The sequence below is a fragment of the Patagioenas fasciata genome, chromosome 11 (assembly GCF_037038585.1).
Source record: "Patagioenas fasciata isolate bPatFas1 chromosome 11, bPatFas1.hap1, whole genome shotgun sequence".
Classification (NCBI taxonomy): domain Eukaryota; kingdom Metazoa; phylum Chordata; class Aves; order Columbiformes; family Columbidae; genus Patagioenas; species Patagioenas fasciata.
In genome coordinates, this window is record NC_092530.1 from 14,946,079 (window position 1) to 14,960,869 (window position 14,791).

Genomic DNA, 14,791 nt, shown 5'->3' on the forward strand with positions numbered 1-14,791 from the left:
GTTTATCAAGCCCGGTTGTACTCTATGCAAGGCAAGTCTGATACAATTTAATAAGATAACAGAAAACTTAACACTGTCTTCAGGATGTCAAAATATGGATTTATGCCCTATACCAGTGCTGCTACAGTTAACTTGATGAATTTTAAGCTATTTCAGGTTTTGAGTTTAGCATCCATAAGTCAGTGGTGCAGTAGGAATCATTTTCAGATACAGAACTGAATACCTGTGCATATATATGGAGGGAGTATTCAAAACTGTTAGTAATCAGACAATGGAGGGAAGAACCAGAAAAAAAGCATTGGGACAGCAGGTCTTCTTTCTCATTATAGGCTATATTGTGCTTTGTTTAAAGAAGTTTAGGAATTAAACCTGTGAATGCATATGGGTCTGACTGTTACCAGTAGCATTTTTCTCCAATGAGAGAAAATTTTAAAATTGCAGGTGTGTTTTGTTGTTCTGTGTAATAAATACTATCAAGATATCAATCATGAGTTAAGGTAACCTTTTGGGCTATGTAGAAAGAATCCCCATGGCCTCTCAGTGACTATTTATCATTCTTATCAAGAGTGATTTTGACCTAAATGGATTGTTTTCTTGTGCTACTCTGTCTTTATGCCCTAGTCCATCTTTAACATACACTGCAGTGCTATCTGTTCTTGAGAGTGCAAGGACTTTGATAAATATACTCCAGTCATCACTGCCTTTTCATACTAGGTATCTATTGATTCTTATAATATCAACTTTCATGACTTGCATCATTTGTTAGAATTCCTCTGTTTAGTTTTAAAGGCCATCTACATTGATATACAAACAATTCCGTTCTTTCTCACTATTTTCTCTCAGTTTTCTATACGGCTCCTTTTATTGATCATATCTGCCTCAGTTCATAAAGAACATGCCCCAGTTACTCCAGCTATTCCATGAAGTACCCAGAACTGGGTCCAAAACTCTTCCTTTGTACTGAGCAGAGTGAAATGGAGTGAGTAGGTGACATTCCTAAGCCTAGTTTCCAGATATCCTGTAGAATAGGAGGCTATGTTTAATACAGAGAAGTCAGTAAGTACTTTTTATCAGAGAGGAAAGGAATGGCTTTGCCTTGATCTATTTCAGAGATGATCAAAGAACAGATTAAAAGGCCTGAAAGCCCTGTTCAGCCATCATTCATCTGTGTGCTGTATAACAACTGCCATGCTTCCCTCCTGCCTCGCTGTCAAAGATGTAGACGGGTAGCTCATCTCAGACTGGCTTTTTTCTCTTGTGATGATGCTGCTTCCCCCACCATTCACATGTTTTCACAACTCCATGCACAAAAACTAATAGAATTTATCCAGTAGCAAGTGGGTATGCGTTTGTTCATGTTAAATGAAATAGGTGTCCAATAACAGGTACAGAACTTCCATCGAATATAAGGGCTGCTTTCTTGACAGATGAAGGCTCTTCTTCACATACACACTTGGATGGAAGTAAGGAGGCCAAGGAACAGGGAAGATCTTCAGTGAAGCAAAATGAATGCAGTTTTACCGCACAGTTTTTCCTGTAGTCAAACAACAGGAGTTCAAGTCTTGTGCAGCAATAAGTCTATCATTTTGGAGACCATAAGGGAAATACCTTGGAAGCTGGCATTATAGAAATAACCCTTAGCTGAGGGGATACACAGCAAACACACCTTTAATCTGTTTAAGAACAGGACAACTGAGGAGCTATTCTGTATGTAGGCACTGCACATTCCATTTAGTTAATCCGGCTTATTGGCCTGCTAAAATGATTAAAATTAATAGAAGATGATTTTCCAGTACTATTTTGTATAATAAATTGCCCCAAAATAAATAAGCAACTTTATATATATATATATATATATATATATATATACACACACGTACATACATACATATATATATATATTTAACCACCAAATATCGTAATGATTGTTTCTCTGGAGTTTGATGTATGGATGCATGAAGCATGAAGTGATATTGCTAAAAGCTATTTTAACCAAAGGAAATTAAAATGTTACTATTGTTAAATGCAATCTTTTATTAACTTTTAGAAATAGTCCTAATTATTGAGAAGTTAGGTCAGGTCTTCCACTTTAGTTAAAATTCTAATATCTTTTGCTGATGTCAGAGCTGATAATCCTGTCTTCTTTGTCACATTTATGCAGATTCCAGATGCGTTTATAATTTCATCAAAACATCTGTTTCCAAAAACAAGTTAAAAAGGAATATCACAGATACTAATCCAGTTGCATTGTAATGAGAGAAAGAAAATCAAAACCAATGAGATCTACAATAGAAACTATTTCATAAGTTTAACACTTTTTCCCTCTGCACTCATTATTCAGTGGGTGGGAAAAGCACTTCTCCAAAACAGATACTGATCTTGTTTTCACTTTTGATGAAGAAATTTCACTGAAAGAAATCTATTAAAGTTGCAAGGAGATCAAAACTGACAAAAGGTTGAGGGCAGTAAGTGGTGAATAACGGCATTTCTCCAGAAGAAAAGGGAAGCACAGGTAAACCAAAATGCTTGACTTGATCAGTTCAATGTGATGATTTGCCACTAAATAACAAAACAAAACAAACCAAACCAAAACAAAAAAATTCCCCTGACGGAGCTGTTCATGGTTGTCATGGTCAGAAGAAAACCAAAATATGTTCTATTGACAGGTTTTTCTTTCATCTTTTTAATGATATTAAAGGCGCCACATCCTTCTAATTCCAACTGGGATAATCTTCATGTACTTAATTTCAGTTTAAAGAAGCCCTAAGTTTGGTTCACTGGGATCATGGGTCAAACACTAAGCTGAGTACAGAGCAGTCCACAGTTTAAAGAATAGGCGGTTAATTATATGTTGTCTCAAATTATTATTTTAAAAGCGTATTTCTCTCTTGTGTAAGAGTACTATCCTGTCTGAAACTCTTTTTTCTTTCTGCACAAGAGTAGAAAAGGCTGAAGTGGCTGGAGTCTAATATCTCACTTGATCTCTTAATAAAAAATTGATATGGTCAAAGTCATGCCTCTCCTGGTAAAAAATTGACAAAAGCTTTTGACAGGGAACAGGAGAGTAAAGAAGCAGGAAGACCCAAGAGAGAGGTGCGAGTTGGTGGGGCTCCAGTGACATGCACTTGTAAGAAATGTTATGGAGCACGTTCACTTGTTAACCGTGTGAAACTGAGCTGGTGCTGTATTTTCAGGTCACAAATCAGAAACCTGTAACTACCTCAGAGAACCAAGAAAGGTCTTAGAAGAAAAAAAGCATTTGATGAAGACTGTTGAAATGACAATCTAGTCCTGTGTGCTATATCCAAGACGGTGAAGGAATGAATGCAGCATGATGTGTAATTCAGTGTAATAGTCAACATTACAGAAGGTGCATGATAAATTGGACCCGCACAGTATGGAGCAGGGAACAGCAGCCAACACTGAACATTGTGAAGGGATCAAATATTGTATGAGATAATTATCTGAGCAGTTTTCAGGTGGATATAATGCACTGTTCAATTTATTGGGAAGTCAGATAATTTGAAGAGCATATACTAGAAAAGCACTGGTAACAATAGACTGGCAGTTAGACTTTTTTATTTGAACAATATTAGGCTGAACTAGCACCTCACCATTTTACTGAGCAGTGGCCTATTGTAAGTCACAAATTACAGCCCAGAGAAGAAAAGAAATACAAATACTAGGATTTATAGAAAGCAAATAGTAATTTTACCTATTAAGGGAAAGTCAAACTCAGTGCAATGTAAGGATGAAATCAATATGCTATGACTCATGAATCTAATGGCAATATAAAGGAAATATGGGATGATTTAAGGTGAACTCACTACAATGAACACAAATATGGGATGATTTTAAGGTGAACTCACTACAATGATCACTTTATTTTGAGCACAGTAAGCAGACTGGTGGTTTCAGCAGCAAAGATGAGAAGTTTATAAAACATAAAACTCTCAAAAGTCAGAGCTTTTTATTGGGTCACAACACAAAAGTTTTGGAAAGAAAAAAAAGTCAGCCATGCATTGAATCTTCACTGTTCTGGATTTCAGTACGCTCCTTCATCTTGAACTCGTGTCATATTTTGAGAAGAACTGGACTACTAATACTTCCTTCCTGATGTATTTAATCATAAAAAGACTGATCATGATTCCTACTGTCCACAGGAATTCTGTGCAAATCAAGGTAAGTAACTTTCTTTCTCATTATTAGGAATTTCAAAGGGATATTCTATCTGACTTTTTTTTTTTCTCCTACCCTGAAATGCAAACCCAACAACCACATCGCACACGGTTCAGGGAATTTTACTTCACATGGACTTTAATCTCATCCTTGGGACTAAAATCGCATTAACAGCTGGTGCTCCACCACGTGAAGCAAAGCACAGTAAGTGAGGAAAGTAAGTTCATATACATATATATATAATATATATATATAGGTTTTTTAAGATTGAAGTACTTAAATTAATAAAGACCTTCAGATAAAGTAAATTAAATAATGAAGTAAAGACCTTGAGATCTTGAGCTACTCACAATCACTGAATTCCATGTTTCTTCTTTATTTGAAAAGGTTAGCTTCCGCTTATTCCTTTACAGGAATAAACAGTTGTCACATCTGAATAATCTGGTTTTAAAGGCAGCATTCTAAATTATAGTATCAATTTTATATATTTTTTAAAAATTATTACAAAACAGACTTAAACTGTAAGTCCTTGGTCTTGTTTTTGAATGTCTTTGTTAACAAGAATAATATTATTATTTATTTGTATTGCAGCATATGGGGGCCCTGCTTATGGACTGGGGAATCTGTTGTGCTAGTCGCTGCAATAACCAGAAAGAAACAGATGTCCCAAGTTGTGTAACAAATAGAAGCCACTTATTGATATGTGCAGAATTTGAAGATGATAAATACTTTAATTCCCATAATAGGTAAACTCTGTGCAGTCTTACATGCAGTCTTAACTTTGGTAAGTTTATTGTGGGAATAGTCTTTTAAGGTGAGACTAACAGGAAAATAACAAAAGATACATCTCTTTGAGGTTTGGAGGTGTTTTTTGAAGGAGACAAAATCTCCTTATGTGTGTTTGTTCGGCCAAGCAGAAACTATAAAGGGGGAGCGAGCAGCATATGAGCAAAAGGTACTTATTTCTTCCTGAAAAAGACTATGGGGAAAACCCTGAAATGGCCTTGCATGTGTTTTTGTAAAAAGGACCTCTAGAGTGTGACGAACAGCACGAGACAAAGAATAAATGTGTTTGTCCCGAACTCCAGTAAATAGCTGAACAAGCTGAGATCAGAAGCTAATCAGTGGTGGCACTTGATGTATCAGTAGTTCATGTGAAATGACGAGTAGGAGGAAAGGCCATAAAGGCACATGACAGCCAGGTTATCTGCAAAGTGAAAGAAATGGGGGAAAAAATACAAAGAGAGGAAAAGAGAAATGCTCCTTGCAGAAGCATTTGGGATGTCTGTCAGTAAGGCAAATCTGTACTTGTAAAATCTGCAGAAAGATGTTGCAGATATAAGATGAGAGCTCGACAAAACTGTGCAGATTTAGTATGGTCCACATGAATACCAAGCTAAGAGGTCCAAGCCCAACTGGTATCTAGAGAAGGGATCTGAGCAAGGAGAATGCAAGATCAGATCTCCTGGGTCCATTTAGCTCATGGTCCTGTTGCAATTCCTCTGGAAGAGAAGCAATATATTAACAGAAAAGACAAAGGTGAAATATTGACCACAGGAATAACCTGGGGAGATGCTGGGGCATTTGGAGACAGGGATAGCTGACTAAGAAAGTGCAGTTAAGCCAGGCTCCTGTCGGACACGTCTTGCCTCCTTCAGTTTCTCACAAGTAAGACTGCAGCTTGAACATAAAGTCAATAGCTCTTTCTTCCCTATCCCTTTCCCAGGTGATCTCAGAGGAACTGCTGCTCTGCAGCTCCCTAAAGGATTGCCCAGTAAATTCAGGAAATACTAAACTTCACAAAGATGTTGTTTGTAAAAGCTAATAGAGGAAAGAGAAAAAAAAAAAAACACAAAAACAACACAACAACACACCAACACACCAAGCACAAAGAGAGTTTCACACACACTGTAAAGAAAAAGACAGAGATACTTGTTTTCCTATCATTGCAGGTCACTCTTCAGTTCTTCATCTTGATATTAATAGATCCCTCAATAGTTAACTTAGCCAAGGGAGAGAATTCAGATCAATCCTCCTCACTCCAGCCATGCCTTATTCTAAATCAATAATGGCTGATGAATACCTCTGCCAAGCTCACAACACAGACACAATGGAAATCCTGCTCTTTTAGAAAGTGTCTTTAAAGCCCTTTGGATAAGGGGTGCTTTACTGCTTCGCTGCTAAGTCTAAGCAATGAAGCTGAATTTGTGATGATGCTGCCATTCTGCAGGAGCAGCACTGCACTAGTGACCTGCACCTTTCTGTTCTTTGAGGATTCAGCAAGAGCTGTTTGAATTCGTTCCCAAAAATTCTATATAGCTTCCATCTTTAATAAAGTCTGGGGTTGTTTTTTTTTTTGAGACTCTGCTTTCAGAACACATCCAACTTTGTTTTTCAAAATACCTCTCTGATAATTTGATATTTTTCTTTTAGAGTTTTGCAAGCAATACGAGCTATCTGAGTTAAAATTAAGTTGGGGATTCATCTTCTGCAAAAACTATGAAAAATTAAGAAGTTGGAAAGATCAGTTGGATCTTGCAGTTCAAATTTGTAAATCAAATCCCTTAATTGCACTGAAGCACTAAAAGAAGAATCACTTTTGTAAACTTGAAAGATAGGGTGCACGTTTTTGAGAATGCAGTCCTTTTTGATGTAGACAGTCCCAGTAAAACTATGCCTGATTCTAATCTACAGTAGCATTGTCTATGATTAAAAATTTTTTACAGAATGCTTTTTCAAAAATCCCCAATAACTAATGGTAAATATCTCTTTTCAACAGCATGTGAATCTACAACAATAAAATCAAACTGAAGTCACAAGCGTGCCAATCTAGACTATGCAAACAGACTTGGCAGTTATAAGTACAGATTTATGGCTGGAAGGATGCATTCTCCTTGAAGCTGTTTGTGCAACCTACTTATCAGAAGAAAGAGATTTCCTGGAGATCCTCTTTAATTAGCCGGAACAAGCCATTAGTAAAACAAGCAACTAAAACCGTAAGTATATAAGCTATTAGTCTTCTAGCATAGTTTATTAAAAAATAATTTAAAATATATCCTAAAATTCAATAAGGGAGTGGCCAGGTTCAGGAATAACTGCCTCTATGTGGACAATGTTTTTAAGAGTCTAGGAAGGGAAAAGTTAACTTTCTGCCAGTAAAGATAATGAGAGCAAAGATATGATCCACGTTCATGTGGTTTCTGCCCCTTCCTTTTTAAGCTTCTGAGAGGTTCCACTCAATTCTGTGCCTATTAGGAGTAATCATTGCTGCAAATGATGCTATTTATCATATTTGCTATAGGTCATCAATAGAATGCAATACCATTTCCAAAAAGTTTGAAACGTAGCTATTTTACTTTGACTGTTTGGTGGCATAGCCACTGCCCAATGGGATTTTGATACAAACTGCAAGGTGCACTTCCAGGGGCTTACATGAGGCAATGGATGTTTTTCTTCTATTAAGCATAATGAGTATTGCATGACTCATTCCTCTCACACCAGGCTAAAATGTACCCCTGCGGTTCTCTACTATGTATATTGACTTGAATGAAGCTTTGTGTAATAAGATTTAAATTGTAATGAATCATTATGTCAACCTTTTTTTTCTGGTATTTTACATAGTAAGTCTATTGCATAGTGTGCAGTATGCTACTTCAGAAAACCCTAGCAAATATAAGATAGTAGTGAGTAGGTATAAAAAGAAAAAAACCCAAAGCAACCAAACAAAAAAACACACCAACATAAGCCACCTACTACGGAAACTTCTCACATAATCTTAGCATGACCATATTTCAAAAGGATTATTTTTGTGTGTGAGAGCTTATTACAGCAATTATCATCAGTCCAAGAAACACTCCTGAATCCATCACATGCAGATGTATGTCCTCATTTGCTTTTGGTGGGATGAGACAGTCTTGTTTATATGGGCTTGAGGTGAATGATGTCAAAGTATTATTTTTCAAGATTGTTTAAACATTCAGACATGCACACACCCACAGAGAGCTGTTTTCTAATAATCCTTTCATCAGCCTGAAGCTGAAATAACTTTCTTTCTTGCAAGGATCTGCTATTGAGAGTTTCTTCTTAGTAACTAGATGCTGACATTGATTTCAGTAAAAAATAAGCACAGTCCTGAAGAGCTTTTGATTTATTTTTTTAATTGCATAGCAGGTAGAGTATAAACACAAATAGTGTTGCTCAGAACTGTACCTCTTTAATTGCTTGAATTAAAAGGATTTCTGGATCAGCATTTTCTCTCATCTTTTCAGTATATATTGGTGGCACGTTACCAAGGTACCTCTGAAACTGCTAAAGCTGGCTCAGGTTGAAATTGATGGGGAAAAATTATTTTCGTGTTCATTGTAAAGAGCATTCAAAAAACACTAACAAAAGCCTTCAGTTTAGCAGTAGCAAAGTAATGGTTATTATGGACAAAATCAACTGTAGACAAATATCTTTTCTTCTTATAATGATTAACTATACAGAATCTACAGAATTAACTATATCTTGAGATACCATTTTGTGTCCAGTGGCTTTAATAGAAAAAATCTTGTTAATCTACACCAAAAAAACCTAAACAGCCTAGACTGTGGCTCTTTGGTGTCAGCTTTTTAAGACAGAGGTTAACAATACTCTTCAAGGGAAAAAAAACAACACACACAGTAACTAACACCTTTATCTATATGTTCTAGAAAGCACTATTCTCCAACCAGTTTCTAAATTCTGGTGTTCACTATTTAAACATCCACAGTGACTATGAACACGCTTCTCTCCCTCTGCTCACTTCTTGCCTGAAAATTTAGTATCCAGAATAAAATTAATTGATACTAAAAAAGTGCAGGTTGGTCAAGTAGGAGAAGGACCAGGAGACTGATAAAGAATTGAGAAAGACAACTGAAGCTTAAAGTTTCTCAGGGTCCATCCCGTGCTCATATTACTCTTACTCTTGATTCTTTTTAATATCTAAGCGTTTACAACGTAGACACCTGAGGCTGGCATTAAGAGCTACAGAACTGGCAAATATCAGTATCTATTAATAACAACTGGTGTCCTTCCCCCTTCTCTATTCTAGTTCATATTGAAGTGGTGTCAACGAACAAAAGACCACATAACTGGCTTTTATTTCCCCAGTTCATCCTCAAATGTACCTTTTCTCATCCTCCCAGCAAAGCATTATGCACTTCAGGACTGGTTTGCTTGTCTCTTTTGCTGGCAGCTCTTGCTGCTCTCGTTAGTACATGGAAGTCTAATTGTGCTAGGCAGCTCTGTCTTGGCAAGCAACTTGCAAATTATATGTGAAATGGCACAGAAATCTTGGAAAAACTGAGCACTAGACATCATTAGCTCTACTCTTGGTAGAGACGTTTTTCTCAGGTGAATGACGTGCTTCTTAGCTGAAAAGACTCTGGATTTTTTTCTAATCTTTCCATATTTTAAGGTATATAAAAATATTCTTATAACTAATTACAAATCAGTGAGAAAATCAGTATGAAATTTAGAGACACATTAATACCTTAGAGAACCAAACAATTAATTCATGCTCGACCTATTGACTCAATACCCAGCTTGTTACCTCTGTTTATGTTTTTCATCAGTATCTTAAGAACAGGCAAGGAATGTATCCATATGTTTTACTTGTCTTGTAGAATTAGCTTGAAGAAACAAACAAACAAAAATATATGATTGCAGACTTGCCAATTTTTTCCCAAGATGATCATAAATTATTTAAAATTTCTGCATCTTCAGAACACCCAGCTGAATGTACTGTTCAGAATGTACTATTCAGAGGCTAAAATCATAAAGATTATACAGGTGATTCAATAACTCTTGCCAACAACTGAGATAAAAATCATGCCTTTGTCCTTACATTTTAAGTATGAGAAATTGTTCTCTCTTAATTTTCCCCTGTATCAACGAATCATTTAAGATACATCACTATTAAATGAAAGGACATAAACATAGCTGAGATGCAAATGTATGTTGTCAGTCCATTTTTATTTTCCTTGGAAATATTTTTTCACCTTTTCCACTCAGTTTTCTATATTTGAAAAAGCAATATTGCTTTATGTGTACACTGGTAATTAGGTCTGGCATTCATATTTTTTCTATTACACTTTTCTTGGTGCTTATTTAAGAACTTTGCTTGCGAAGTTGAATACACAAGATTCCTTTTCAACACCTGCATTGATTTTCTTTTGTCTTTTAACAAACAGACAATAACCTGTACACAACATGGAAAAAATAACAAGCAGTGCTCAAACAGCAAAATCAACATTCTGATTCTTCTAACGAGTACTATGAGCAAGCAGTACCCCAATAGAAAAGGAAAGTCCTTTATTTCTCAAGTATCAGCAATATGGTCAATAGTAAAATACAATAGAGGTTCTTTTTCTCCTCTTGTACCTAAAAATGAAGAAATAAATTCAAATGGAAGCTTTTTTTTTTTTTTTTTTTTTTTCCCTTTCTTTACTACCCTGTTTTGCTGAAAACAAGACAGGGTCTTATAGTAATTTTTGCTCCAAAACTTATTACTATTTTACATGTATAGCTGCCTGGACACTATTTAAATTGACATTTTTAATGAACTGTAACTAGGGCTTATTTTTGGAGTAGGATTTATATTTCAAGCATTCTCAAAAATTCCAAAAAATTGTGCTAGGGCTTATTTTCAGGGAAACAGGGTAGACTTTTCAGCATTGTTGACTTACTTGAATTCTGATGCCTGGCCAAAAATGGGCCACAATTACATTAATCCAGCAGGGCATGCAAAATTGACCACAAATTGATATTGTGACTCTAGAACAGATAGGTGAGATAGGGACATGCATCTCAACCCTTTGTGTATAAGATGGCAGGAATACAGTGTTATCACAGCATTTTGTGTATACACTTCTGAAATTTCAGTTGTGTGCCACACTCTTCTGTGTGAAGCTGTGTGAAATGGGTCTGGAGGTACTGATGGATGTGGATGGAGAGGAAGTTACCAGAAAACAGACAAAGGTCAATATGTGTTCAGAGTGTTTAAAAGCCTTACAATGTCAGATGAACTCTGGAGACTAATGGTCTGCTTGAACCTGCAGAAATGGATAAAATGCCAAAAGTCTGCTGACATTGTCCAAAGCCACCAGTACACAGTAGCATCAAGAATGGGTGCTATCACTCGACCCACAGACAAAACGTGGTGGCTGCTGTTCAAAGAAAGACATCTCCCTACCCAGCTGGCATCACCATGGCCCTCCATGTGGTTGGCCACCCCACAACTCCATCCACATAACCGTGACTCACCTCACATGAGCATGTATATGACTGAGCTGGGGAGTAAGTGAACATATAGTTATCTTTAATTAAAAATAAAAGCTGGATTCTAATACTAATACCAGCTTAATTAATGAAAGGTTTTAATAAATATTAGTTGTGATCTTTGTTTCCCCCATCTTGATCCGCTATCAGGAAAAAGGGAATTTATAATACGTGAACGTTTTTTCTACTTGGAAAAGACAAAGAATGAACCATTCAGCACAAGATCTACTATGTGGTTGCAGACAAGACCTGTCTCACTGAAGTAAATTCATTTCCTGAACATACCCATCCATTATCCTCTACCAGTAATAAACAACTTACTTACTATTTCATTTTAGTAAGTTCTTTATGAGCTTTCAGTTTGTGTTAAGTTTAAAAGGGTTATATTCTTTTGTGTTTTGACACAGCAGATGATACTGACTTTTTTTTTTTTTTCTTAAATCTCAACTGGTATCAGAAGTCTGGGTCTTAGGTAGAAATAATACATTATCACTAACTTCATGAAGCAATTTCTCTTGTACAATTTTGCTAGTGCAAACATTCTAGCTTTTAGTTTAATTGAATTTGTTGATAAATCTGTCATGACATGCTTTCTATATATGATCTTTCTACAGAAAAATTATTTCTACAGAAAAAAATTCACTTCATGAATAGGATTAGAACAAGGCTTGTACGTTGTTTAATCGCACATTGAATTGGCTTCTAATAAGCAGTAGGAATGACTTAGATTTGCTCTCTGTTCATTTATGGTTTTCCCATTAATATTTGCAAAACAGGGAACGAGAAAAAACATATGTTGAATCATACATTTTAGTAAATGTTTTCATTTAATATTACCAACTTTTTTCTTTATCAAAAATAGAATGTTCTGATTTAATTGATGACTCCAGTAAACAAATGCACTATTGCCTTCACTGCCTTTTGTATAAGAATTTCAGTTTCTACACTTGTCCCCAAGGCCAAGAAAGAGCATGACTTTATGTTGCCGATGTGCTGTGTTTCATCAGGTTGTGTCTTAGTATATACATGTTACTTCAGATCTAAGCAGATGTGACAGAAGGTAACAGACTATACTGTGGTGCTGCAATGTCAGCCTGTGCACCAGAAAGATTAGAAAATGCAGTTCTGTAAGCACGTTGACTGGAAAGCAGAAAACAAACATAGTAACATCAAGTTTGCTGACAGGAAGTCACATAATTGGAGTTCACACACTCCTTCATTGCAAAAACCCTCTTACTATCCTGAGAATAATAACGGTTTGCTTTTCCTTTTGGTTTGGCAGCAAGTGATTATCACCCTCAACAGAACTGAACTACACGGTGAGAGAAAAGTAAATAGTGACTTAAACGCAACTGGATTTAATACATTTTATTTCTGCATGCAATTTCATGGTTTCAAAAGTGGAATCAATTTTCTCTTTCTGATTTCTGATTTTTTTTTTTTTTTTTTAATAAGTATGCTATTGGCTTCCTTTGGCCAGGATATTTCTTGATAATAAGACTGCCTTGGTTATTATAGTGCTATGTTTCATATCTCTTTGACCACAATACAAGATGTTCCACTTACTTAAAGCTTTCTTGATGTTATCGGACTGAGAACATTTACTTCAGTAGCCATAAAAGCCATTCCAGGAAGAAGAGTTGATCCTGCACTCAATTATCTGTCCACATTCCATCAAATATCTGTAAAGAGGTTAAACAAAATGTAAGGACACCCAGGCCCTAGATTAGCCAGTAAATGTTATCTGGGAATTGACATTTTTCTTCTCCATTAATATAACAAAAATTAATGCCAGCAATTCTCTCGGCTGTATCAGAACTAGGCTCACCTTCATGATCGCCCAAGTGTTTTACATACTCAATTATCAGTCATTTTAATTTCACTATAATTCACAAAAAATGAAGAGGAGGGCTCACATCTCAGACAATGAACTACTGATGTGGTCATGCAGAACAGCATTGCCTTTAACAGTTATTAAAGCCAGTCAGTGGGAGGTGGTAAATAAAATTAGGTAGACTTAATTCAAGGCCCTATTTTATTTTCATTGTCATTTGGCTTTTGGTAATCATCAGCCTTATCCAACCATCATATTTACTTCCCCTCTCTCTCATTTGGTAATTATGTTTTCATAAACAAGCAAAAGTTTACCTTTCAAAGATTTAACTGGCCAGTTTCTCCTACTTTTCAAGTAGACTTTTTCAATGAAATGTCTATTTGACATTGAGTGATTTGGAGAAATACATAATTAGTTACTATACCATCTTATCTTACCAAATAAAGGACTAAATATTAAAATTATTATGCAAGATGAGACACCAAATTATTAATTTGGTGACTGTGGCCATTTCCAGATGCTGTGTATTTATGACAATTTCTAAGAAACTTTTAGCATAGCCTAAAACTAAAAAAGGAAGATTATCGCTTGATAGCAGTAGTAAAGCTTGGTATGCACACTGGCATTTATAAGCACGCTAATGTGTATGACAGCACAAGAGGCATGGAAAGAGAGTGTAAGTGCCTTAGTAAGTGGAAATACAGTGAATAACCTTAAGGATTAAAGTGCATCAGATCCTTATAGCAAGTGACACAAGCCTGTTGTCAGTTACAGGAAAAACACCTCTCTTCCTTTCATGAAGTAGCTCTCTCTGGGAGGTTTCAAGGACAAAATAAATAGGGTTTGTTGGTTTTTTTTCCATTCAGTTTTTAATATACTGGCATGAAGAAAATCCAGACTCCAGGGATTTTTGACTGGCAAGCATCTTATTGTTTTTTTGAGGCATGAAAAACTCAAACGCTCCAATCCCTGTTTGGGGGAACATATTAATAGGTGATTGACCTGAAATAAAGGTACATGTTAGGCAAATGAATTCACAAATTTGTTGGTTTAGTGTAGCTTTGGGGGATGAAAAAAACAAACACAGGAAGATTTAAGCAATATGTACAAATTGTTAGCTACTACAAGGAAAAACAATATGTGAAGAATTTATGAGGGGAAAAAAAAAAAAAAGAAGACTGAAATTAATCAACTCTTGATGTTTTCTTCACCAGTAGAGGAATTTTTTATTTATAAATATTACAAAGGAAATAACTAAATAACGCTATTTCTTCCTAGTAGGAGGATTTTGTCTAGTGGAAGGATTTCGTGGCATATTTTGCTCCATCCTCCCTAAACATACAACCCTTTCTGGACATGAAGAGTAAATCTGTAATATCTGCATTCCAGTACGCTTCAAAAGATAGTGGCTTTTAGTAATATTTTCCCATCTGCCATAGAAAAGTCAGTTCTGACTTTGAAATATGAAGCAAATTATTA

At 35.8% G+C, this 14,791-nt stretch overlaps 1 long non-coding RNA gene across 1 annotated transcript; it reads left to right on the forward strand.

Moving 5' to 3' along the window:
• Nucleotides 1-3,216: 3,216 nt before the first annotated feature.
• Nucleotides 3,217-4,923, forward strand: LOC139828892 (uncharacterized). The gene is made up of 4 exons (XR_011740950.1): nt 3,217-3,370; nt 4,050-4,182; nt 4,296-4,396; nt 4,771-4,923. It is a non-coding gene; the product is annotated as an uncharacterized lncRNA (long non-coding RNA).
• Nucleotides 4,924-14,791: the final 9,868 nt, after the last annotated feature.